The sequence below is a fragment of the Bufo gargarizans genome, chromosome 2, assembly GCF_014858855.1.
Source record: "Bufo gargarizans isolate SCDJY-AF-19 chromosome 2, ASM1485885v1, whole genome shotgun sequence".
NCBI lineage: Eukaryota > Metazoa > Chordata > Amphibia > Anura > Bufonidae > Bufo > Bufo gargarizans.
The window spans coordinates 81,508,825-81,533,202 of record NC_058081.1 but is presented as its reverse complement, the minus strand read 5'-3'; positions in this window follow the sequence as shown (position 1 = coordinate 81,533,202).

Genomic DNA, 24,378 nt, shown 5'->3' with positions numbered 1-24,378 from the left:
CAGGATTGATGACAGACAGGATTTTGTAAGGCCCAATAAACCTAGGACCCAACTTCCAGGAGAGAACCTTCAATTTGATATTCTTGGTAGACAACCACACCAGATCACCAACATTCAGGTCCAGACCAAGCACACGTCTCTTATCTGCCACATGCTTATATCTCTCACTCATGCTCTTTAGATTATCCTGAATCTTTTGCCAAATAGATGACAAAGACGAGGAGAATCTGTCCTCATCAGGTAAACCAGAAGACCCCTCTCCCGAGAAAGTCCCAAACTGCGGATGAAACCCATATGCACCAAAAAATGGTGACTTATCAGAGGACTCCTGACGACGGTTATTTAAAGCAAACTCAGCAAGGGACAAAAAAGAACACCAATCCTCTTGATTCTCCGCCACAAAACAGCGCAGATATGTCTCCAGATTCTGATTGATGCGCTCTGTCTGGCCATTCGACTGCGGGTGGAAAGCAGAAGAGAATGACAACCGAACCCCCAAGCGAGAACAGAAAGCCTTCCAGAACCTGGAAACAAACTGCGTGCCCCTATCAGAGACTATGTCTGAAGGAATACCGTGCAATTTGACAATGTCATCAATAAATGCCTGCGCCAGCGTCTTAGCATTGGGCAAACCAGGAAAAGGGATGAAATGCACCATTTTGCTAAAACGGTCCACCACCACCAGAATCACAGTCTTCCCCGAGGAACGAGGCAGGTCCGTTATGAAGTCCATGGACAGATGTGTCCAAGGACGGGAAGGAATGGGTAAGGAAAGGAGAGGACCTGATGGCCGTGAATGAGGGACTTTGGCACGAGCGCAAGTCTCGCAGGCTGCCACAAAACCCTCAACCGATTTACGAAGCACAGGCCACCAGAATCTCCGAGCGATGAGATCCAGTGTGGCTCTTACCCCCGGGTGCCCAGCAAGGACCGTATCGTCGTGTTCTTTAAAAATCTTGTGTCTTAAAGCGAGAGGCACAAACAACCTCCCAGGAGGACAAAGATCAGGAGCCTCTGACTGGGCTGCCTGCACCTCTGCCTCCAATTCAGGAAAAAGAGCGGAGACCACCACACCTTCAGCCAAAATGGGACCCAGGTCTTCAAAATTCCCGCCTCCCAGAAAACAACGTGACAGGGCATCTGCCTTCACATTCTTAACTCCAGGGCGGAACGTGACAACAAAATTAAACCTAGAAAAGAACAAAGACCATCTGGCCTGTCTCGGGTTCAGACGCTTGGCTGACTCCAAGTAGGCCAGGTTTTTATGGTCAGTAAATACGGTAATAGGGTTTCTGGCTCCCTCTAGCCAATGGCGCCATTCCTCAAAAGCCAACTTGATGGGCAACAATTCCCTATCTCCCACATCGTAATTTCTCTCTGCGGAGGAGAGTTTTCTTGAGAAAAAGGCACACGGTCGCCAATTGGCAGGAGAGGAACCCTGAGACAAGACCGCCCCCACACCCACCTCAGAAGCATCAACCTCAACTATGAAGGGTAAAGAAACATCAGGTTGCACCAAGATGGGAGCGGAAGCAAAACTCTCCTTGATATCAGAAAAAGCCTTATGCGCCTCTACTGACCAAGAAGAAAAATCTACCCCCTTTCTGGTCATATCAGTGAGTGGTTTAACAATAGAAGAATAATTCAAAATGAACTTCCTGTAATAATTGGCAAAGCCCAAAAAACGCATCAGCGCCTTCTGATTCTCAGGAAGCTCCCACTCAAGCACAGCGCGGACCTTCTCGGGGTCCATGCGAAAACCAGAAGCGGAGAGAAGAAACCCCAGAAATTGAATTTCTGGAACCGCAAACACACATTTTTCCAGTTTCGCATATAATTTATTCTCCCGCAGGATGAGCAAGACCTGACGTAAATGTTCCTTATGAGTTTTGAAATCGGGAGAAAAAATCAAAATGTCATCCAAATACACCAATACAAATTTTCCCATCAAATGATAAAAAATGCTGTTCACGAAATGCTGAAAAACGGCTGGGGCATTCATCAAACCAAAAGGCATAACCAAATTTTCAAAATGGCCCTCAGGGGTATTGAAGGCCGTCTTCCATTCGTCCCCTTCTCTGACCCTGACCAGGTTGTATGCCCCTCTTAGATCTAATTTGGAAAATACTTTAGCCCCAACAACCTGGTTAAACAGGTCCGGGATCAGAGGAAGCGGATAAGGGTCACGAATTGTGATATTGTTCAGCATCCTGAAATCCAGACAAGGTCTTAAAGAACCATCTTTTTTCTTAACAAAGAAAAAACCAGCGGCAACAGGTGACTTCGAGGGTCGTATGTGTCCTTTTCTCAGACTCTCAGAGATATAAGCACGCATAGCGATCCTCTCAGGTTGGGAAAGATTGTATAAACGAGATTTCGGCAGCTTGGCGTCTGGGATGAGATTAATAGGGCAATCGTACTCCCTGTGCGGGGGCAAATCCTGAACTCCACTCTCAGAGAAGACATCCGAAAATTCTGAGAGAAAAGATGGTACAGTCTTAGTAGCAACCTCAGAAACAGATGTCATGAGGCAATTCTCTCTGCAAAAGTCACCCCAACCATTTATTTGCCTCGCTTGCCAATCAATGGTGGGGTTATGCTTAGTGAGCCAGGGCAGCCCCAACACCAGAGGGGTAGGCAAACCGCTAAGGACGAAACATGACACATCCTCAACATGAGCATCACTCACAATTAAACGAATATTGTGAACTATGCCCTTTAATGATTTCTGAGAAAGTGGAGCGGAATCGATAGCAAAAACAGGAATATCCTTTCCCAAAGTGCGCACCTGGAAACCATGAGTTATCGCAAATAGATTATCAATGAGATTGACCGCTGCTCCACTATCCACAAAAATCTCACAAAAAATGTTCTTGCTCTCTAGCGCCACCCTAGCCGGCAGGACAAAACGGGAACTACAAGCAAATGGAAAACCTTCAATTTCCGCCTCAACCCTGCCAATAGTAACAGACGGAACATTTTTAAAAGATTTTTTCCTGTTTGTTTCTTTATTACTCCCAGAAAACTGCCTGAATCTCCTAGAGGGACAAATATTTGCCAAATGATTTATACCTCCACAACAAAAACAAACCCTCCCATGCGAGCTGAATCTTCTATTGTCAGAAGCAATCAACCCCAGATGCATGGGCTCCTGCTCAGAAGGGGCTGACGGCGACTGAGACCCCTGCGCACAGAATGGGACCGCTGCACTGTCCTGGGACTGAGAATGACAGGAAGGGGACATCTCTCCTCTCTCTCTAAGACGCCTGTCAATACAAACGGCCTGAGACATAGCAGAGTCCAAAGAAATAGGCCTCTCATGAAAGGCAAATGCATCTTTCAATACCTCTGAAAGACCATGGCAAAATTGACTTCGAAGTGCAGCATCATTCCAACCAGTATCAACTGCCCATCTCCGAAATTCTGAGCAGTATATTTCTGCGGATTGTTTACCCTGGCATAATAAACGTAGTCTAGACTCAGCCAGAGCAATACGATCCGGATCATCATATATCTGACCCAGGGCTAAAAAGAATTCATCCACTGAACGGAGAGGCCGTGCCCCCTCCGGCAGCGAAAAGGCCCAGGACTGAGCGTTACCTCTGAGCAGCGATATAATGATCCCCACCCTCCGTTCCTCATCACCAGAGGAATGGGGAAGAAGGCGAAAATGGAGTTTGCAAGCCTCTCTAAAACGCACAAAATTCTCACTACCCCCGGAGAATGTATCCGGGAGCGAGATCTTAGGCTCAGAACAAACTCCATGAACGCAAGCTGAACCAGTCACTTGAAGCTGAGAAAAAGTCTTACGGAGATCAGCTACCTCCAATGAAAGACCCTGGAAGCGTTCAGCCAAAAGTGAAACCGGATCCATGCTTGAGACGGTTTTGGCGGCTTATAATGTCACGGACGGTGTACAGGAAACAAGGCAAAGCAACATGCATAAATGACTCGCTGGATCCAAAAACTAAGGAAAAAAGGGGAGACCCCTGCAGAAGACCTGGCACTTTCCCTGGCTGCTCAGCCTATGCAAAGATCCGAATGGTGGAGGTTTGCATATCCACGTACCTTGACTATATAACCCCTGAGCACCCTACAATAGTGAGGGTACACGACCACCGGCTCCCTACACAAGATACGGAGGGAGTCAGGGTCACCTGGGATCCAGCAAACAGAAAATAACAGATAAATGTTCAACACTTAGCTTTTGTAGCAGACAGGAGAACAAGACCAGCATGCACACACACTCCAGGAAGAAGTATAAGCCGCCCAGAAAAGCATTCTGGGGAGGAATTTAAAGGGAAGCAATTAGTCCAACACATGACAGCTGAGAGAGGCTAACGAGATGAGCAACTGAATACCACAACAAAGGAAGTCAAGGAGGAGGTTCTGAAAGGCCTCTGTCAGAGCTTCTCAGCTGTCTGGTTGTGACAGTAACCCCTTCCCGCTCAGCACTGCACTATTACATCACTGTAAGCAGTGAGTCGATGCTCAGCATCATGATAGTGCTGTGCTGTGATGCAGTGGGCTCAGGACCTTAGCTAGCTCCATCCACAGTAGGAGTCAGCTGTAATACACAGTCAGGCTCCTACTGCAGGCCAAGATTGGAGCTCGCTCCCATCCCAACCTTTTAACCCCTTAGGTTTGGGTTTCACAATCAATAGCGACTGGATCATCTAAGTAGTTTACAATGGTTTACATGGCCCCCATGATGCAATTGCAGGGTCTTTTAGTGGCCATGGCAACTGAAGGCCTAATAATAGCCTCTGAGGTTGCCATGCATAGATGCCTATTAGGCCCTACCAGCAGCAGGGTGTAATAAGCAAGCTGTCAGCGTAATATAGGTAGAAAGCATTACAATACAATATTTTAATGTAATTTACCAGCAAATCAGAATTGTACTACACATCACCCAGCACCTGGCTGAAGTAGATTTCAGTCATCATTTACGCCAATTCCTGGTGTAAATGTTAGTAAATTTGCCTGGGTTGACAACCATGCCACTTGCCCAAACCACCCTTGCCACTCCCCAGTGTCAAGTACAGCATAAAAACACCACATGCACCAAAATGTAGGGGAATATTAAAAGTCTCATAACGAACCCGTGCAACTTTTTTAACTCCAAGATCAAAGGAAACCTGTCACCTCCCAAAACCATCCCAAGCCGCCAGCAGTACCTCCGTGCGGCGAGCAGCGTGTTTCTGATGATGCCTTTGTTCCTGAAGGCAGATGCAGCAAAAGTACTGAAAATGTTGTTTTATCCACTGCCCTGTGCGCTTCTCCACACATGCTTGAAGTCAAGAGGGCAGCGGCCCTTGCTTCAAGTCACGGTAACCACGCCCCCTTCCCTGCCCCTTCGCTGTGACTGACAGCGCTTATGCAGAGAGTTCAGCAAAGGCTGCCAAACAGCCGGCTGTCAGTCACAGCGAAGGGGCAGGGAAGGGGGCGTGGTTACCATGACTTGAAGCAGGGGCCGCTGCCTTCTTGACTTCAAGCATGTGTGGAGAAGCGCGCCGCCAGTGGATAAAACGTTTTCAGTACTTTTGCTGCATCTGCCTTCAGGAAGAAAGGCATCATCAGAAACACGCTGCTGGCTACACGCAGGTACTGCTGCCGGCTTGGGATGGTTTTGGGAGGTGACAGGTTCTCTTTCATCTCCGTTTTCCATTAATTCTTGTGAAACATATAAAGGGTTAACAAACTTCCTAAATTTCATGTTCTATACTTTGAGGGTACAGTTTTAAAAATGTAGTAAGTTAAAGGGGTTCTGCTGCTTTTTCTTACTGATGATCTATCCTCCAGATAGATCATGAGCAGCTGATCGGCGGTGGTCCGACACCATGGCCCCCGCTGATCAGCTGTTTGAGAAGGCAACCTTCTCGCTGTGTCCCGCAGGCCCAGTGACATCACAACAAGTATCACTGGCCTGGGCATGGCTAAGCCCCATTCACTTCGGCCTCTTGGTGGTCAAATGGATGAGGTAAGTATGTTTATTTTTTATTTTTACCACCATTTCAGAGAATCACTTTTTTTTTTTTGTAAATTCTTTATTTTTGAAGAATTTTCAATAAGTTAACAAACATGGATAGTTCGATACAGTAAGATAAGGCTCATAAATCACATGGTGAGTTGCAGTAACGACAAAGTAGGATACTCACATCTCTGCTTGGGTGATACAAATACAAGTCTAGATACAGCAAAAAGGAGCAGTGAGAACATGCCATAGGAAAAAGCAGGACTATTTTCTCATAAGGCAATATATGAATCTAGATGTCAATCCGTGACTAGATAAAATAGGGCACACCACATGGCACACGTTAATTAACTGCATAGTCAATCCATAACAAAACATTTAGAACTTAACAAATGGGTAGTTTCAATCTCGTGATTTAGAGCAAGGGAGCAATCTTATGTCATATACATACTTAAGCAACCAGGACCACGCTAGAATGCATGAGCAAGAAGTACGACACTAAACGTATACATTGGGGTGGAGAGAAGATGTTCCAATATATGTGAGAATCTATGGATTCTTGAAGGTCTAAGAACCGAATCAGTGGGTATATGCATGTTAGTGTTTTCCCTTGGGAGTGGGAGTGTTAAGTTCTAACTATAGTTCGTATAAAAATCCAACCATTGTTGCCACGTTTTTAAAAAGTTATTCCTGTTACCCCTTTCCCAACCCACCATTTCTTCCATGAGGCATATCTGGTGCACTTTTTCTAACCATTCTTTGATGGTAGGTGGGTCAGTATTCTTCCATTTGGTGGGAACAACAAATTTCACAGCTCCTATCATGTGCGTGATCAGGTTATTGGAGGAGGGTCTGAAGTCACCATGTGGCAGCCACAAAAGTATAAGAGCTGGAGTTAAGGAGATATGGGAGTTGCAGACCTTGTTAATGATTTGTTCCACTTCTGTCCAGAAGTTGGAAATAACTTTACAGGACCACCAGATGTGTGAGATAGATCCAGACTCTTCTTGACAACGCCAACATTTATCTGAGGGCGACAGATGGGCTCTATATAGGAATTCTGGTGTTTTGTACCATCTGGATACAATTTTAAAGGAGTTCTCCTGGATGCGGATACATCTCGAGAATCCATGGGAATGCTTCAAAACTGTATTGATATCTTCGTTCGACAAAGATAGCTGCAGTTCCCGTTCCCAAGCTCTTAAGTAGGTGGGTTTCTCACTTGAAGAGTGTAGTATAAGTTGGGAGTATAGTTTGGAGAGGGTCTTGGTGGGGGGGGAGGGAAGTAGAGTGTAGTTTTCGAGCCAAGTGGGTCATCATAAGGCTCTCCATGTGATTTCCTATATTTTTTAAAGCTGAGTTCTAGGTCTAATTCAACTAGTCTGGAACGAAGGGTCACGGGTATATAAGCTTGAGCTTCAGTTAGAAATTCCTGTAGGTTTTTAGCTTTAGCCAGGTCAGAAATTTTAAGGTCTGAAAGATACGACCAGGCTTTATGGAATTCGCTTCCACCTTTGTTAAGATAATATGGGAGGGCAGAAAGTGGGGCTACGGGGGATAATTTGTTAGTTGACATTGAAAGGGCCGTAGATTTGCTACAAAATTGGAACATGCAATACGTCAGGGCACTAAGAGGGTACCTTTTCTTCCTGATTGGGGGGGGCAACCCAAAGGTTGTGGGCGGAGTCCTCACCTAACAGAGCTTTCTCTAAGGCTACATGTAGTGAATCGTTATGGGGCCTAGCCAATTCAATCCACCTCTCCAACTGGATAGCATGTAGATAGGTTTTAAGATCCGGTAAGGATAATCCTCCTCTATTTGTTTTCCTAATCAGTAGGGGGTATGCCAGTCGTGGTTTTTTATTGGACCAGAGGAAATTACTGAAAAGACCTCGAAAATTTGTGAGGAATTTGTTTGCTAGCGGGATGGGTATACATCTCAGAGTGTAAAGGATCTGTGGAAGGACATAAGTAGCCAGTAGGTTCTTCCTACCCAACCAAGAGAGAAAAGGTAGCTTGCTAGAGGCCAGGAAGGTTTTGATTTTGCTAAATAAGGGAACATAGTTAAGTTTGAACAGGTGTGAGGGGTCTGCCGGAATCATGATTCCTAAGTGCTTAATAGCTTCTTTGGGCCATTGAAAGGAAGTGTGCTTTTTAACTTCTATCATGTGTTTATCCGGAGCTGTGATATTAAGAATCTCAGATTTGTCATAATTGACTTTGAAGTTTGAGATTTCTCCAAAGTCTGTGAAAATTTTTATCACCTCTGGAATTGCAACTGCTGGATTTGTAATAAAAAGGAGCAGGTCGTCTGCAAAGGCCGCCAAAGAATGGGTTTTCCCCTTCACTTGGAGTCCCTTGATAACCTCAGAAGTTCTCAATTTGCAGAGGAGAGTCTCAAGGGTCAAAATGAACAGAGCTGGAGAGAGAGGGCAGCCCTGTCGTGTTCCATTGGATAGAGAATCACATTTTTGCCTGAAATTAAGATCAAAGTCCACTTTGTTAATTTTTGGTTCGCTCAACACTTATTATGACCACCAGTTGATATCCAGAGTAACAGCTGTGTGCATCACAGACAGCAGCTAGACAGGCTCGGAGTGACTCAATAAGGTCCTGGCAGGTTGTCAGAGGTATCTGGAGCCATGTTGACTGAAGTTCAACCCACAGCTGGTAGAGAGTGCATCGGAGAGGATTCATAGAGTGAACACAAGGATCGAAGTGGTCCCACAGATGCTCAGTTGGGTTCAAGTCTGGGGAATTAGGGGGCTAGTCTTGGAAGTCTTGATCATGCTCTTCCAACAAATGTTGGACATTTCTATCTTTGTAACATGTCACATTCCCTTTTTGGAAAATCTTATCTACCTCAGAGAAGACAATTAGCTTGAATGGGTGTATATGATCTGCAAGAATGGATTCATGCCCAAATTGGTTGAGAGTGCCCTCCACATGGATTAGTGGACCCAGAGAATGCCACAAATACATTCCCCAGACTATAACACTGCCACCACCAGCTTGTATTCTTTCAGCAATGGTTGCAGGGTCTTTGTTCTCTCATGCTTCTCAAGTATGAAATAGAAAACTTAGACTCGTCAGAGAAGGCAACCCTTTGCCAATCAGCGGAGGTCCAATTACAATATTGCTGACAAAATTGAAGCCTTTTCTGCTGATGCAACTTTGTTATTAGAGGTACATTGACCATCCATCTTCCTCGGCGCCTATTTTGCAGTAGAGTTCACTGAATTGTTGTTTTAGACACGTCTGGTAGCCCCTGGTTCATTTGCCATTAAGCTGCTCCACTGTAGCATGTTGGTCCATCCTCGCTCACCTTCATAGCCAACGTTTACCTCTCACATCAATGGCACGTGGTGCTCCACACTTTCCACGTTGCTTATTCACAATTGTGCCATTTGTCCACATACGATACACTTACCATAACAGCACGAGAACAGTTCACAAACGGCACAGTTTCAGAAATACGGCCACTCTTGGCTTGAAAGCCAATAATCATCCCTATTAAACCCCTTTTATTCATGACTGCAATGAGGGATACGTGTGCAGACCGCCTATCACACACCTTGTATACCCACCAAGCCTGGTCACCACACGGGACTTCCTTCATGAGCTACACGCTGCCGACGTTGAAGGTAGGAAGTGGTCATAAAAATGTGACTTGTCTGTGTAATACTAATAGTGCCAACATATCATCCTGAGTTTCCTTTGGGCACAGTGGTTTCCTTGAACAAGAAAAATACATCACTGCTTGGTCAGTCAGTGTCCTGTGAAAGAGGCCTTAGATTGTGTGTTCTACTGCAAGCATGTAATGTAAGTGAATACAGAGCGTGTACATTGCTCCAAGATATGTTAGCACTATATAAAAAAAATGCAAGGCAAAAACCCATTGCCTCTGGTTTACATGAGTGACAGTTGCTCATTATAAACCTGATCCTGTGCATAACCCCATCATGTTCCTAGTGCTCATCTGTGTTCCTGGATTATTTTCCACTCAAAATGTACAAAGTACTTTTCTCTCCAATAAATGTCAGCTAAAATGTCACTTTCTAAGAGACCTGTCCTTCCATTGTTCACGCATACACAACTCACTTCACATGAAGTTACTGTCTATGACCGGAGCCTACTAATATATTTCCTCCTGTAGATGTCTGGCAAGGGCCAGGTATACTCTACATGTGTTTTCACTTCGGGCTGACACCTCTAGTAAAAGATAAAACTGAATAGAACAATGCCAAAGTCAAGTCAAGTGTGTGAAACCTTTAACTATAAAGACTGTGTGACATTCGTCGAGAGAAAGATCAGCACTCAGTTTATTAGTTTAGTACATAAGAGAAGCCATTACTGAAATGTAGGATTGTTCGGTCTTAGTGTAGCTGTAGACCGTTATGCCGGTAAAACTGGACAAATCTGGGTAGATGCCAGAGCCAGGGCTTTTGGGAGGTAAGGGCATGGTGATCAGAGTTAACTTGCTTTAGGCTGACAAGGGGTACATTGAGTCTTTTTTCTCCATTGTCTTCAATATGAAACATGTGCGGAAAAAATGTGGCACAATGGTATTATGGTTTAATGTAGAAATAGTTTTATGAACATTTTGCAAAAACCTTACTGTTTCAAAAAATTGATAAATAAATAAAAATTGTATTTGAACAAGGTGCCTTAGCAAACTACACTTTGCTGAAAAAAACCTAGATAATTTTTACCTAACCCATCTGAGCATTCTGGGTGAGATATAGACCCCCTCCAGTACTTTAGCGTTGAGCTAACATTTTTGTTAAAATGTTTGAGCATTGTCTTTGAGACTGATATTCTGGACATGAGTACATTTTTGCATAATCTGAGCCAGCAAATAGACAGATTTATTATCCAGCATCAGCCACTGTGATTAATTTGGCACATTTTCAAACTGTCCATGTCCATTTACACAGACGTCAAATTAGAGAGGATTAGTAAAGGTGGCCAATGTTTATGTTTGTGGAATATGGGAGGAAACCAATACGAATATGAGTGGAACATTACACAATATGAACATTAATATTGGCACAAATGTCTTATTCATTAAATTCTGGTATTTTATTCAGTCCCATTGCTGCACATGTATAAAATCCAGCACCTAGCCATGAAGTCTGCTTTTACAAACATTTGTTAAAGAACGGGTCTTTCTAAAGCGCTCACTCAATTTGAGGGTGCCACCACTGCAACTGATCAGTTCCTGATATGTCTTCCCTCCGAGGTATTCTTGTGAGTGGTATTATTGCAAAGTGGAAGCGTTTCTAAACTACAGAAACTCAGCCAGGGGTGTCGTTAGGTCAAAACATTCGGGGCTTGAGCCCCGGATGTTTTGCCCAATGCCCCGAATGTTATGCTGGCCGCCTGGCCCCACACCCCTTGTACTTGTTCCCGTACTTGCGTGATGCACGGGCATGAGTTCAGTCACTTCGGTGCGCAATCCCGCCCTGCAGCGTGTGATCCCACGAGACCCGCCGCTGTAGGTCACTGGTCTCGCGGGCATCACACGCCACAGGATGGGATTGCACACCGAAGTGACTGAACTCATGTCCGTGCAGCCAGCGGAACAAGTACAAGGGGTGTTGGGGGGGTGATCTGTGGGGTTGCCCAGATGGCTAGGCCCTTTACAGTAGTTATTAACCCCTTTCAGCAGTCCCCCATTCATTGAAGGGGGGACTGCTGAAAGGGGTTAATACCTACTGTGAAGGGGGGACTGCTGAAAGGGGCTAATAACTATTTTGAAGGCCCCCTCCCAGTAAAGGGTGTGTGGCTTCATTGGGTGGGGCGTGGCTTAATGTGGGCGTGATACAGTGAGCTTGTGCCCCAGATGTTTTCAGACCCTAGCAACGCCCTTGAACTCAGCCTCAAAGTGGAAGACCACATGAAATTTAAGAGCAAGGTCATCAAGTGCTGAGGTGCATAGTGCATAAAAGTCACCAATGCACAAAATGTGTGTCAGGAGCTTCATGGCATGGTTTTCAATGGCTGAACAACTACATGCAACTCTTACATTACCAGGATTGGTGTAAAGTAGGCCACCAGTGGACTCAGGTGCAGTTTCATACTTCAACTGCCTCCTGAGCTGTGATAGGTAGCGCACAGACACGCCCCTTTAGCTGCAGCAGAAAAGACCCACCTCTTGAGCTGTCAGCTTGATATAAATATAGCAGAGCAATGAATGGAGAGATCTCTGGATCCATGTGAGGTACAGGACTGGTTTTAGACAGTTGTTAGAAAGAGGGTGTCATGTACTATACAGGTCCTTCTAAAAAAATTAGCATATTGTGATAAAGTTCATTATTTTCTGTAATGTACTGATAAACATTAGACTTTCATATATCTTAGATTCATTACACACCAACTGAAGTAGTTCAAGCCTTTTATTGTTTTAATATTGATGATTTTGGCATACAGCTCATGAAAACCCAAATTTCCTATCTCCAAAAATTAGCATATTTCATCCGACCAATAAAAGAAAAGTGTTTTTAATACAAAAAAAGTCAACCTTCAAATAATTATGTTCAGTTATGCACTCAATACTTGGTCAGGAATCCTTTTGCAGAAATTACTGCTTCAATGCGGCGTGGCATGGAGGCAATCAGCCTGTGGCACTGCTGAGGTGTTATGGAGGCCCAGGATGCTTCGATAGCGGCCTTCAGCTCATCCAGAGTGTTGGGTCTTGCGTCTCTCAACTTTCTCTTCCCAATATCCCACAGATTCTCTATGGGGTTCAGGTCAGGAGAGTTGGCAGGCCAATTGAGCACAGTAATACCATGGTCAGTAAACCATTTACCAGTGGTTTTGGCACTGTGAGCAGGTGCCAGGTCGTGCTGAAAAATGAAATCTTCATCTCCATAAAGCTTTTCAGCAGATGGAAGCATGAAGTGCTCCAAAATCTCCTGATAGCTAGCTGCATTGACCCTGCCCTTGATAAAACACAGTGGACCAACACCAGCAGCTGACATGGCCCCCCAGACCATCACTGACTGTGGGTACTTGACACTGGACTTCAGGCATTTTGGCATTTCCCTCTCCCCAGTCTTCCTCCAGACTCTGGCACCTTGATTTCCGAATGACATGCAAAATTTGCTTTCATCCGAAAAAAAGTACTTTGGACCACTGAGCAACAGTCCAGTGCTGCTTCTCTGTAGCCCAGGTCAGGCGCTTCTGCCGCTGTTTCTGGTTCAAAAGTGGCTTGACCTGGGGAATGCGGCACCTGTAGCCCATTTCCTGCACACACCTGTACACGGTGGCTCTGGATGTTTCTACTCCAGACTCAGTCCACTGCTTCCGCAGGTCCCCCAAGGTCTGGAATCGGTCCTTCTCCACAATCTTCCTCAGGGTCCGGTCACCTCTTCTCGTTGTGCAGCGTTTTCTGCCACACTTTTTCCTTCCCACAGACTTCCCACTGAGGTGCCTTGATACAGCACTCTGGGAACAGCCTATTCGTTCAGAAATTTCTTTCTGTGTCTTACCCTCTTGTTTGGGGTGTCAATGATGGCCTTCTGGACAGCAGTCAGGTCGGCAGTCTTACCCATGATTGCGGTTTTGAGTAATGAACCAGGCTGGGAGTTTTTAAAAGCCTCAGGAATCTTTTGCAGGTGTTTAGAGTTAATTAGTTGATTCAGATGATTAGGTTAATAGCTCGTTTAGAGAACCTTTTCATGATATGCTAATTTTTTTAGATAGGAATTTTGGGTTTTCATGAGCTGTATGCCAAATTCATCAATATTAAAACAATAAAAGGCTTGAACTACTTCAGTTGGTGTGTAATGAATCTAAAATATATGAAAGTCTAATGTTTATCAGTACATTACAGAAAATAATGAACTTTATCACAATATGCTAATTTTTTGAGAAGGACCTGTATGATGTCTGATTTTCATATTTCACGTTATTTAGGGAATAACCCCTTTAAGCCCAGAATGAGCAGGAATTTCAAACAATAAGGTACAAGTTATACCAAATATTTTTCTTAAAAATATACATCAATCTGATCAACTCCTCCTGCTCTATAACATGGTGCCCAGGGGTGTAACTACCATAATGGCAGACCATGCGACTGCTATGGGGCCCAGGGCAAGAGGTGGCCCAGTTGGGATCATCCCCTCTTCTACTGGAGGTGAAAACTTGGTCAGGACTCTACCCTCTAAAGGAAGAACTATTAGCAAACAAGGCAGTTGAAAAAATGGCCCAAGGATAATTAAAAAGGGTTTAGGAAAAAAAAACTTCTGTCCTGTGTGGGGGGCCTGGTTTTATCCTTGCTATGGGGCCCTTACTTCTCTATGTACACCATTGATGGTGTCCACAGATCAGGCACCATGTTCAACCTGATGGAGACCTTTGAAAGCAAGAATGCGCCAAGTGAAAGCTTATGTCCATTCCTTGTGTGATGTTTGATAGCAGATTATATAAAATGAAGAAAATGAAAAATATTTTGGTTGCCCTGGTTTCCTCTTGAAAGTAAAGTTCTTTGCGTGTGTAGGCCTGTATCGTATATGCAGCCTGTACCCAACTGATCAAGGTTGTAGAGATTGAAAAGATTCACTGCCCGTAGATAGAACGACTCAGCAAGAGCATTCTGCCTGTGTCTCCAGCACTTGCAGCTGTATTGATCCTTCAATTTTTTATTTTTATTTCAATCAATATTCATTCCATTTTGTAGAACGTGTTCATGCAGAACTGAGGCAGATAGTACAATACCCAGCACTGAAAGTATATGAACAATAAGAGATACAGTATGTGCAGGTCTCTTCTGATAATAGGCCCATGTGGGTCTGCTAGTCAAGTGCATGCTTCCTTTCCAGATGAAGTGTAAATGTACACAATTATCTCGCACTGGAAAGTATGATTAATGTCCCCCTGTGTGAGGGGAGAAATGAATTAATGAACTTATATAAACTGTGAATGAAGTGAGCACGACATGGAGACATGTTCTTCTCCTCGTTAATGAGAAGGGAGGTCAAGCGTTTGAAACAAAACCTTATCTACAATTTAACATGTAGCGAGGAAGTATCACATACGTTATATTATTATATGGAATCTATAATAGATTATATTATTTCTAGAGATGAGCGAATTTAAAAAAAAATCGATTCGGCCAGTTCAACCAAAAAATCTGAAAAATTTGCTTCAATCCGAATTTATTTGCGGCAAATTACGTTAAAAGGTGGCTATTTCCTGGCTGCTGAGAGCCTATATAGTGGTGTAGAACACTGTGCCTTGCAGTAAGACGCATAGGGAGTCTGCTCTGGTAGTGAAATAATACTGTGAGTCAATATGACATACAGATGACAGGTGTCGCTCTTAGAATCACTGCACATTTCACTTAATTAGGCAGTCACGGGACCAAAACTTACCAAAAAACACCAAGTGTGAACTCAGCCTTACCGGTCAATCTTAGCGTCAGGTATAAAGAATCGTGCAGATGCCCAAGATCCTACTGTAGCGTGAAAGAGCGCACTCCTTTTACACCGTCGTCAGCTGATTCCACATAGATGTCTACAGAACCTGTTCTACTAAACACATATACAAGTAGAGCCCCCCGACAGAGTGGAGAGGGTGTCAGCAGAAAGTTTGTGTTGACGTCACTGATTATTTTGACCTTCCTCTTATCCGTCAGAAAAATAACCCACCAAAAACGGATCCTGTCTGTGGAACATCCGTCTTCACTCGGTCAGAATTTGGTCAGTAAAAAAAAAAAAACAGGAGTGGATCCAAAACAGAGATGACACGTGAATCAAATATTTGCATGTCTTCTGTGTTTTGTACCCACTCCTGCTTATGGCTACCAAATCATAAGCCAATTCTGATGGGACCATACAGGCCTTACAGCTACTACACAGACAGGATCTGTTGCGTGTCTCATTTTTTCTTCCTTCTGACAAATCAGAAGAAGGGTCAAATAAATGATGATGTCAGCCAGGCTGAAAGGCTAAATAGTGGCCCAGTCATGAAGTAGGGAGGTGGGAACAGCATAAGAAGTCCACAGAGTGGACCTATCACATAATGGTGAGGTGGAAGCAGCATGAGGAGGCCACAGAGTGGCAAGGTTACATAGTTTGGAGGTGGTGGTAGCATCAGGAGGCCACAGAGTGGCAAGGTGACATAGTGTGGAGATGGAAGCAGCATGAGGAAACCACAGAGTGGCAAGGTGACATAGTGTTGAGATGGCAGCAGCAAGATACCACAGAGTGGTAAGGTGACATAGTGTGGATATGGCAGCAGCATCAGGAGGCCACAGAGTGGCAAGGTGACATAGTGTGGAGATAGCAGCAGCATCAGGAGACCACAGAGGGGCAAGGTTGCATATGTTGGAGGTGGTGGCAGCACCAGGAGGCCACAGAGTGGCAAGGTGACATAGTGTGGATATGGCAGTAGCATCAGCATCAGGAGACCACAGAATGGCAAGGTGACATAGTGTGGATATGGCAGCAGCATGAGGAGGCCACAGAGTGACAAGGTGACATAATGTGTAGATGGCAGTAGCAGCAGCAACAGCATCAGGAGACCACAAAGTGGCAAGGTGAAATAGTGTGGATATGGCAGCAGCATGAGGAGGCCACAGAGTGGCAAGGTGACCTAGTTTGGAGATGGCAGCAGCAACTGCATCAGGAGACCACAAAGTGACCCGGTAACAGAGTGGGGTGGTGGGTGGCAATACCAGTACCTGCTGACGAAGGTGTGTGCAGAAGGAGCACTTGGCATCAGATGTGTGGCATGAGATGGTTTGCAGCATCAGAGTAGTAGCTGAGGCAGGTAGTCCGAAGAAACTGGTCTCTTTTATCAAAGTGTTGGTGTGGCACCATGGATGATCTAGTTTAATGCATCAGGATGGAATTGGTGGTTGGCTGATCCTCGCCTGATTCATCTGATTCATCTTTACAAAGGTCAGTAGTCTCTCCATATTTTGGGTGGACAGGCGAGTTCTCCTTGGGGTAACTATGGCCCCCGCCGCACTAAACACCCGCTCTGATGCCATACTTGTAGCCGGGCAAGACAGCTTTTCCAGGGCAAACTCTGCTAGTTTCGACCACAAATCCAGTTTGGCTGCCCAGTAGTCCAGTGGATCTTCAATGTGGGTTGGCAGGGTGCTGTCCAAGTATTCCACCACCTGCTGGTTAAGGTCCTGCTCCAGGTCTACCTGCTGCTGTTGAGTAGTTTCTTCACTATGCGGGTGAAGAAAGCAACTTATCAGTAACTGTAGACTCAGGCTGCTGCTTATGGAGCTAGTACTGCCCCTGCCACTCCACCCCTCCCCAGCAGCCATGGCAGTAGAATGTGAGCGCAGAGAGCCCACCCGGTCAGACCTGAGAGAGGACTATGGCACAGATAGGCAGCGGCCAACTAACTACATAGGATGTCTCTGTAGTAGTTTAGTTTGTCCTCCCTCGGTGGGTGTAAAAAAAGCCTCCATTTTGGACCGGTAGCGAGGGTCCAACAAGATGGAGAGACAGATGTCACCCCTCTGCCGAATGGTGACAATTTGGCTGTCACTACGCAAGCAAGTGAGCATGCATCGTGCCATTTGTGCAAGTGACTCGGAGGGACTCCCTGTCTCCATCTCCACTGCATACTGCCACGGTGTGTTCAGGTCCTCTGTCTAATCTTCCTCATTGCCCTGTAGCCCCTCTGGCTGCTCCTGCTCCTCCCGTCCTGTCAGCTGAGTAGAAAAACCACTCATTTGGCTACATATTGCCTGTGCTCCAATGTCCTCCTCCCCCTCCTTCTCTTCCAGTTCAGCCCCCACAGAGCTCATGTGGCCGTGAGATCGAGGCTCCACGTCTCCTGTCCCCAGTCCAGTCATTGCTACCAGCATCTGTTCCAGGATATGAAGCAGTGGCATGACGTCGTTCATCCCATATTCCTGGCAACTGACAAATAACATGGTGTCCTCGAAGGGCCTGACCAAACCGCAGGTGTCACCCATGAGCTGCCACTGGCTAACATCGAAATTACACAGTGGAGTATTCCTATCTGCTTGCATCATCAAGAAATCTTTGAAGGTCTTCCTCTGTTCGTATAGTCGGTCCAACATATGAAGGGTGGAATTCCAATGGGTGGAAATGTTGGGGGAGGCCGTTCTGCCGCTACAGCTCAAGGAGGGTGTGCTTTGCGGTATACGAGTGGCTGAAGTGCATGCAAAGTTTCCTGGCCATTTTTTGTATGTCTTGCAGATGGGTGGAACCGCTTGACAACCAGATTGAACACGTGTGCCATGCAGGGCGCATGGCTCAACCCTCCTTTACACAGCACCAACACCATGTTCTTCCCGTTGTCGGTCAGCATGGTTCCGATTTTCACTTGTCACGGAGAAAGCCAGGATTCGATTTCTTGATGCATCACATGGAGCAGTTCCTCCCCTGTTTGACTCCGTTCGCCAAGGCAAACCAGATGCAGAACAGTGTGACACAGCCGAGCCCTGCGCATGTGGTACGCTGGAGGGGCACTGTGACTTGTCCCTGCAGTGGAGGCTGAGGACATGGTGGAAGATGAGGAGGCAGAGGCGGACATTGTTGCAGGACCAACAGTGTGACAACGTGGAGGTGGAAGCCGCGTGACCTGGCCAAGTTTCTGGTGTGGCTGTGCAGGAACCACATTCCCCCAGTGGACCGTAAAGACGATATAAGGTTCCAGTCAAAGAACGTTTTCGGCTGAATAGCCTTCTTCAGTATAACTGGAAAGGCATATAAAGTGTCACAATAAATGTACAATAATCACAATACGTGCACAGAAAATCTTACAGTATTTAAAGTAATACAATAGGTATAGAATAGTCGTACAGTATACATAGTGTTGCAAATAAGTGCGCAGTAGACATACAGCACATGACATATCGATTAAATTATATACAGAAGAAGAGGACGTGTCGATATGGCACATCAAGAGAGCGCCGTCTGTCATCTGGGGACCCTGTGGGATTATCTTCATCAGAATAGTCTGTGGTGAGTAGGTGGCTTTAGGTCGTGGGCTCATTCTGTGGTGAATCACTTTGGTGTTCCACCGGGTTCAAAGTAGGGCAATAGGCAACAGTTGGTGGAATTAAGGAATGAATAGTGCAGAATATTACATAGCTCATACTATCAAATCTCTAAAACACGTATGCTGTGGAGTAAAAAAACATGTTACTTCATCAGACTAGTTGGAGGTCTAGCTAAGTGCAGAGTCCGGTTTAGTATAGGTTGCAGTAAAAATATTAATACAAGATGTTACATAAGGATAAAATTCCCTCGGTGGGTGGCAGGAATGCTGCTTCTTACGTGGGCTCTATGTCCCTGTTTGGCATGCGGTCCGGGAGGCTGAGGCCTATGTTCCGGATTGCCATAGTGATGGTTGTGTCTCCGTTCCCCTTATGAGGAGGCTCGGCTTCGCGGCGTGGTTGTAGGGGCGGGTACTAGCTGACGCACTTCCGGGTAAACCAAGATGGCGCCCGGAGCTCTCCATGAGAGATTGCGCATGCACGCGTCGCGTCTGGGTGGGCGTTGGAGCGGCCGGCTGTTTCTGACCACTGAGTGTGATTGCACATGCGCCGGGGCTCGTTGTTGCTGCCAGTTGCTGTCTAGTAGGGTGGTGGGGAAGCGCTGAGGCTGGGAGCTGGGAGAGTTAAGGGTGCAATATCTGCCATATTTACCTATAGATGACCACCAGGGGAATGAGCCATAAAAAGGATATGATCTATTCAGTTCTTGTTTGGGAACTTGGATAAGGTTCAATATCTGCTCTAAAATAGGAATAGAGGTGCCGTTAGTACTGTTTGGTTTAAGGCAAAAGGTCAATACTTGCAAATTAAAGTCTTGCTCACAGTGGTCCATAAGGTAATACACGTGGTTGATTTACACTCAAAAAAGTCATATATACAGGAATGTAATAAACGTACATGTTGCATGTTATATTCACATGACAGCCTGTTGATACCAGTGTCACCGTCGCTCATATGTCAAAAGCACTCGATTTTAAATATTTTATAAATGTATTATTTTTTTTTTTACATATCATCCGCCGGCGGTGTCCATTTTGGATATGGGTGAATATCGTATCTTTTGTGAACAGAGAGAGGGGGGGGGGGATCAGTTACTGTACTGTAGTAGCTATATGACGCTTCCTATTTCATAATCCCGGTTGAGTCCCTTGGGTTCCAGCGTTTGTAGACGGTGGATCCACATGGCTTCCCTGTTCATGAGTAGGCGTGATAAATCTCCGCCTCTTCTGGGAACTGTTACCTGTTCCACTACCTGAAATCGCAGTTGGGCAAGAGTGTGACGTTTATCTGCGAAATGTGCGGGAATGGGTAGGTGATTGTTTTCACATCGGATGTTGGACTTATGCTGACATATTCTGTCCCTAATGGTCTGTGTTGTTTCACCCACATAAGTCAGGCCGCAAGGGCATTTGATGACATAAATAACATTAGTGGAATCACATGTGAAAAAAACCCATATTGGGATCCCTTTCCCTGTTAGAGGGTGGAAGATCTTGTCACCCTTTGTGACATGTGAACATTGCGTGCAATGCAGACAGGGAAATGTGCCTTTACGTTGTGTTTGTAGGAGCAATTGTCTTGGTATCTTGATATTGGAGCCCACATCTGCCCTTACAAGCATATCTTTTAGGTTCTTGGGGTGTCTATTACATGGTAGGAAGGGAAGTGAAAATGCTTCGATATGTGGGTACGCCTGGTGTAAGAGGTGCCAGTGTTTGTGTAAGATGTCTTGGATCTTGTGAGCAAAGGGGTGGAATGTATGCACGAAAGGTACCCTCTTTGCCTGTTTTACCCTGACTTTCTGGCTGGGTTGTAGGCATTCTTTTATCACAGTGTTAGGATAGCCCCTATTTAGAAATCGTGTGGACATTTAGTTTAATCTCATTTCCTTTGTTACCGTGTTGTCAACTATGCGGAATATTCTTTGGAACTGTGATCGTGGGAGAGACTTTTTCATGCATGGTGGGGTGAAAGCTAGAATAATGTAGTAGACTATTGCGGTCTGTGGGCTTTGTGTACAGGTCAGTATGCAGATCGCCATTGGGATCTTTTGAGTCTATGGTGTCGAGAAAATTAATTGATGTGTTGCTGTGGTATAGGGTGAACTGGAGTTCAGGCCAAATGGAATTTAAGTAGGTGAGGAAATCTTGTAGTGATTCTGTCATGTTGTTCCATATGCAGAAAACATCATCGATGTATCTTTTCCAGGTTACTACATGTTGTTGAAATTCTGTGTTCGTGTAAATGTAATCTTCTTCTAGCGTGGCCATGTAACAATTGGCGTAGGGGGGCGCCATGTGTGCCCCCATCGCGGTCCCTTGTTTTTGAAAGAAGAAGTTGTCTTCAAACAAAAAGTAGTTTTGGGTAAGGACAAGATGGAGGAGGTCCATGCATAGTGATGAGACTTCAGGTTTGGTGCCCGTTGTCTCAAGTAGTCTCTTAGTGGCAGCTAGGCCCTTGCTGTGTGTTATTGATGTATACAGGCTTACTACATCGAGGGTGGCCAGAATGGAGTCTGGCTGAACCTGTTTGATGTCCCTTATGAGTTGCAGGAATGTGGATGTGTCGAGAAGAAATGACTTGGTGGTTTTAACTTTGGGTGTAAGGACCTTCTCTAGGAATTCCGAGAGGGGAGATAGGATGGAGTCAGAGGATGAGACTATGGGGCGTTCCGGGGGTTTGTCGAGACGTTTGTGGACTTTTGGTAATATGTACAGTACTGGCGTTATTGGGTGTTTTTTAGATAGATAGGATACTGTTTCTGTGTCAATAGTGCCCCTGTCGAGATGGGTTATCAGGACTTGTTGGATGTTATCCCTAATGGCCGAGATAGGATTTCGTGGTAAACGTTCGTAGATATTGGTATCGTTTAATTGTTTGTGGATTTCCTCGAGGTAATCCCTTTTGTCCATAACCACCAAAGCCCCGCCTTTATCGGCGGGCTTCATGGTTAGGTCCTTATCCTTTTGAAGACATGTTAGGGCATTACGTTCGTCTTGTGATAGTGTGGATTGATATGATAGTTTTCCCCTCTCAATGTCCCTCCTGAGGCTCTCCGTGTCCCTCGTCACCAGTGCAATGAAGGTTTCCACTGGGTGTGAATTCTTGGGGGGGTTGTAGGTGCTCTTTGGTTTAAGGCCTAAGTCTTTTGAGGAGATCAATGCTCTCCCTTCAGTCACAGTGGTATTGTGAGGGGGGGACCACTTGTCCTCCTTGCCGAAATGGACCTTGAGCCGTAGATTCCTGAAGAACCTATGGAGGTCCAATTCAGTCTGAAAAGTGTCAAATTTGTAGGATGGGCAGAAGGAAAGGCCCCTCTGTAGTACCTGTATTTGTGTAGGTGTCAGTGTTTTGGATTAAATGTTTATGACTAGTGATTGCAAGGATGTCTCCATTACCTGCGATCTAGTCGTCCTCCCGGTGTATGCTGCAGCTGCGTCCTGTCTCCCTCTGCGGCTACGGTTTCTTCGGGATCCCGGATAGGCGGGTGGGGGGTTTTCTGGTCTGTAGCGGCTATCACGGCTTGAGATGAAGGAGTCTGAAGAGGAGAGGTAAACTCTTTGTCGTTCCAGGGGGGGACGAGGGTAATTGTTTTGCAATTTGTACACCCTGTTGGTGCGGTAGTCCTCGGCGTCCCTTTGGAATTTCTTCCGCTTCATACTCTCGATATCGCGTTTGTGGGTGGCTGCTGTGTTGGAGAGTTTCTCTTTGAAGATATTGTACTCAGCTGTGGGGAGCGTTGCTTGTAGCTGCTGCTCAGCTGTTCTTATCTGTTCTTCCATTTTCTGGATGAAGGTCTGCAGGAATGAAACTGTGAGGGTCATGAGATCGAAAGAACAGCGGCTGAGGATTTGCTGGAACTGGTCGCAGTAAATTTGGTCATCTTTGAATAGAGTTGGTCGGATGGTCATGCGCAAACCCCTTGGGATACGTTGTTCCTTAATGTACTCCGCCAATGTGGCACTGTGAAGTTGATGGTTGATCAGACGACGGGATTCTTTTTCAAGATCTCTGCTTTTGATGTCCGATGTTGGGACCTGCAGGAAATCCCTTGATGTTGTTTCTTGAGACAGAATGTGTTCTCTTTCCTCTTCGTTGTATGAAAAGGTCGACATTCTGGAGTAATTTTCCAAAAGGGAAGTTTAGACGATATAAGGTTGGATAGTTCTCCAATTGGATTGCGTGGGTGTTAGGAGATAGTTCCCAAACCAGATACATGCAATTTAGAAAGACTCCTGTACTCCACTTGAGTTTCAGTATAAAGCTTTTATTTTGTGCGGTTCCAGTCAAAGAACGTTTTCGGCTGAATAGCCTTCTTCAGTATAACTGGAAAGGCATATAAAGTGTCACAATAAATGTACAATAATCACAATACCTGCGCAGAAAATCTTACGGTATTTAATGTATCACAATAGGTATAGAATAGTCGTACAGTATACATAGTGTTGCAAATAAGTGCACAGTAGACATACAGCACATGACATATTGATTAAATTATATACAGAAGAAGAAGACGTGTCGATAAGGCACATCAAGAGAGCGCCGTCTGTCATCTGGGGACCCTGTGGGATCATCTTTATTAGAATAGTCTGTGGTGAGTAGGTGGCTTTAGGTCGTGGGCTCATTCTGTGGTGAATCACTTTGGTGTTCCACCGGGTTCAAAGTAGGGCAATAGGCAACAGTTGGTGGAATTAAGGAATGAATAGTGCAGAATATGACATAGCTAGGGATGAGCGAACCCGAACTGTATAGTTTGGGTTCGTACCGAATTTTGGGGTGTCCGTGACACGGACCCAAACCCGGACATTTTCGTAAAAGTCCGTGTTCGGGTTCGGTGTTCGTCGCTTTCTTGGCGCTTTTTGAAAGGCTGCAAAGCAGCCAATCAACAAGCGTCATACTACTTGCCCCAAGACGCCGTCACAGCCATGCCTACTATTGGCATGGCTGTGATTGGCCAGTGCAGCATGTGACCCAGCCTCTATTTAAGCTGGAGTCACATAGCGCCGCCCGTCACTCTGCTCTGATCAGCATAGGGAGAGGTTGCAGCTGCGACGTTAGGGCGAGATTAGGCAGGGATTAACTCCTCCAAAAGACTTCATTCAGAGATCGATCTGCAGCTGTGGATGATTGAACTGCTGCTATTGAATTGCTCACTGTTTTTAGGCTGCACAGAGTGTTTTTCAGTCACTTTTTTCTGGGGTGATCGGCGGCCATTTTGTGTCTTGTGGTGCGCCAGCACAAGCTGCCACCAAGTGCATTTAACCCTCAATAGTGTGGTTGTTTTTTTGCTAAATCCTACATCAGGGTCAAGCTGTCACACCAAGTGCATTTAACCATCAATAGTCTGGTTATTTTTTGGCCATATACTACATCAGGGGCAAGCTGTCACCAAATGCATTTAACCCTC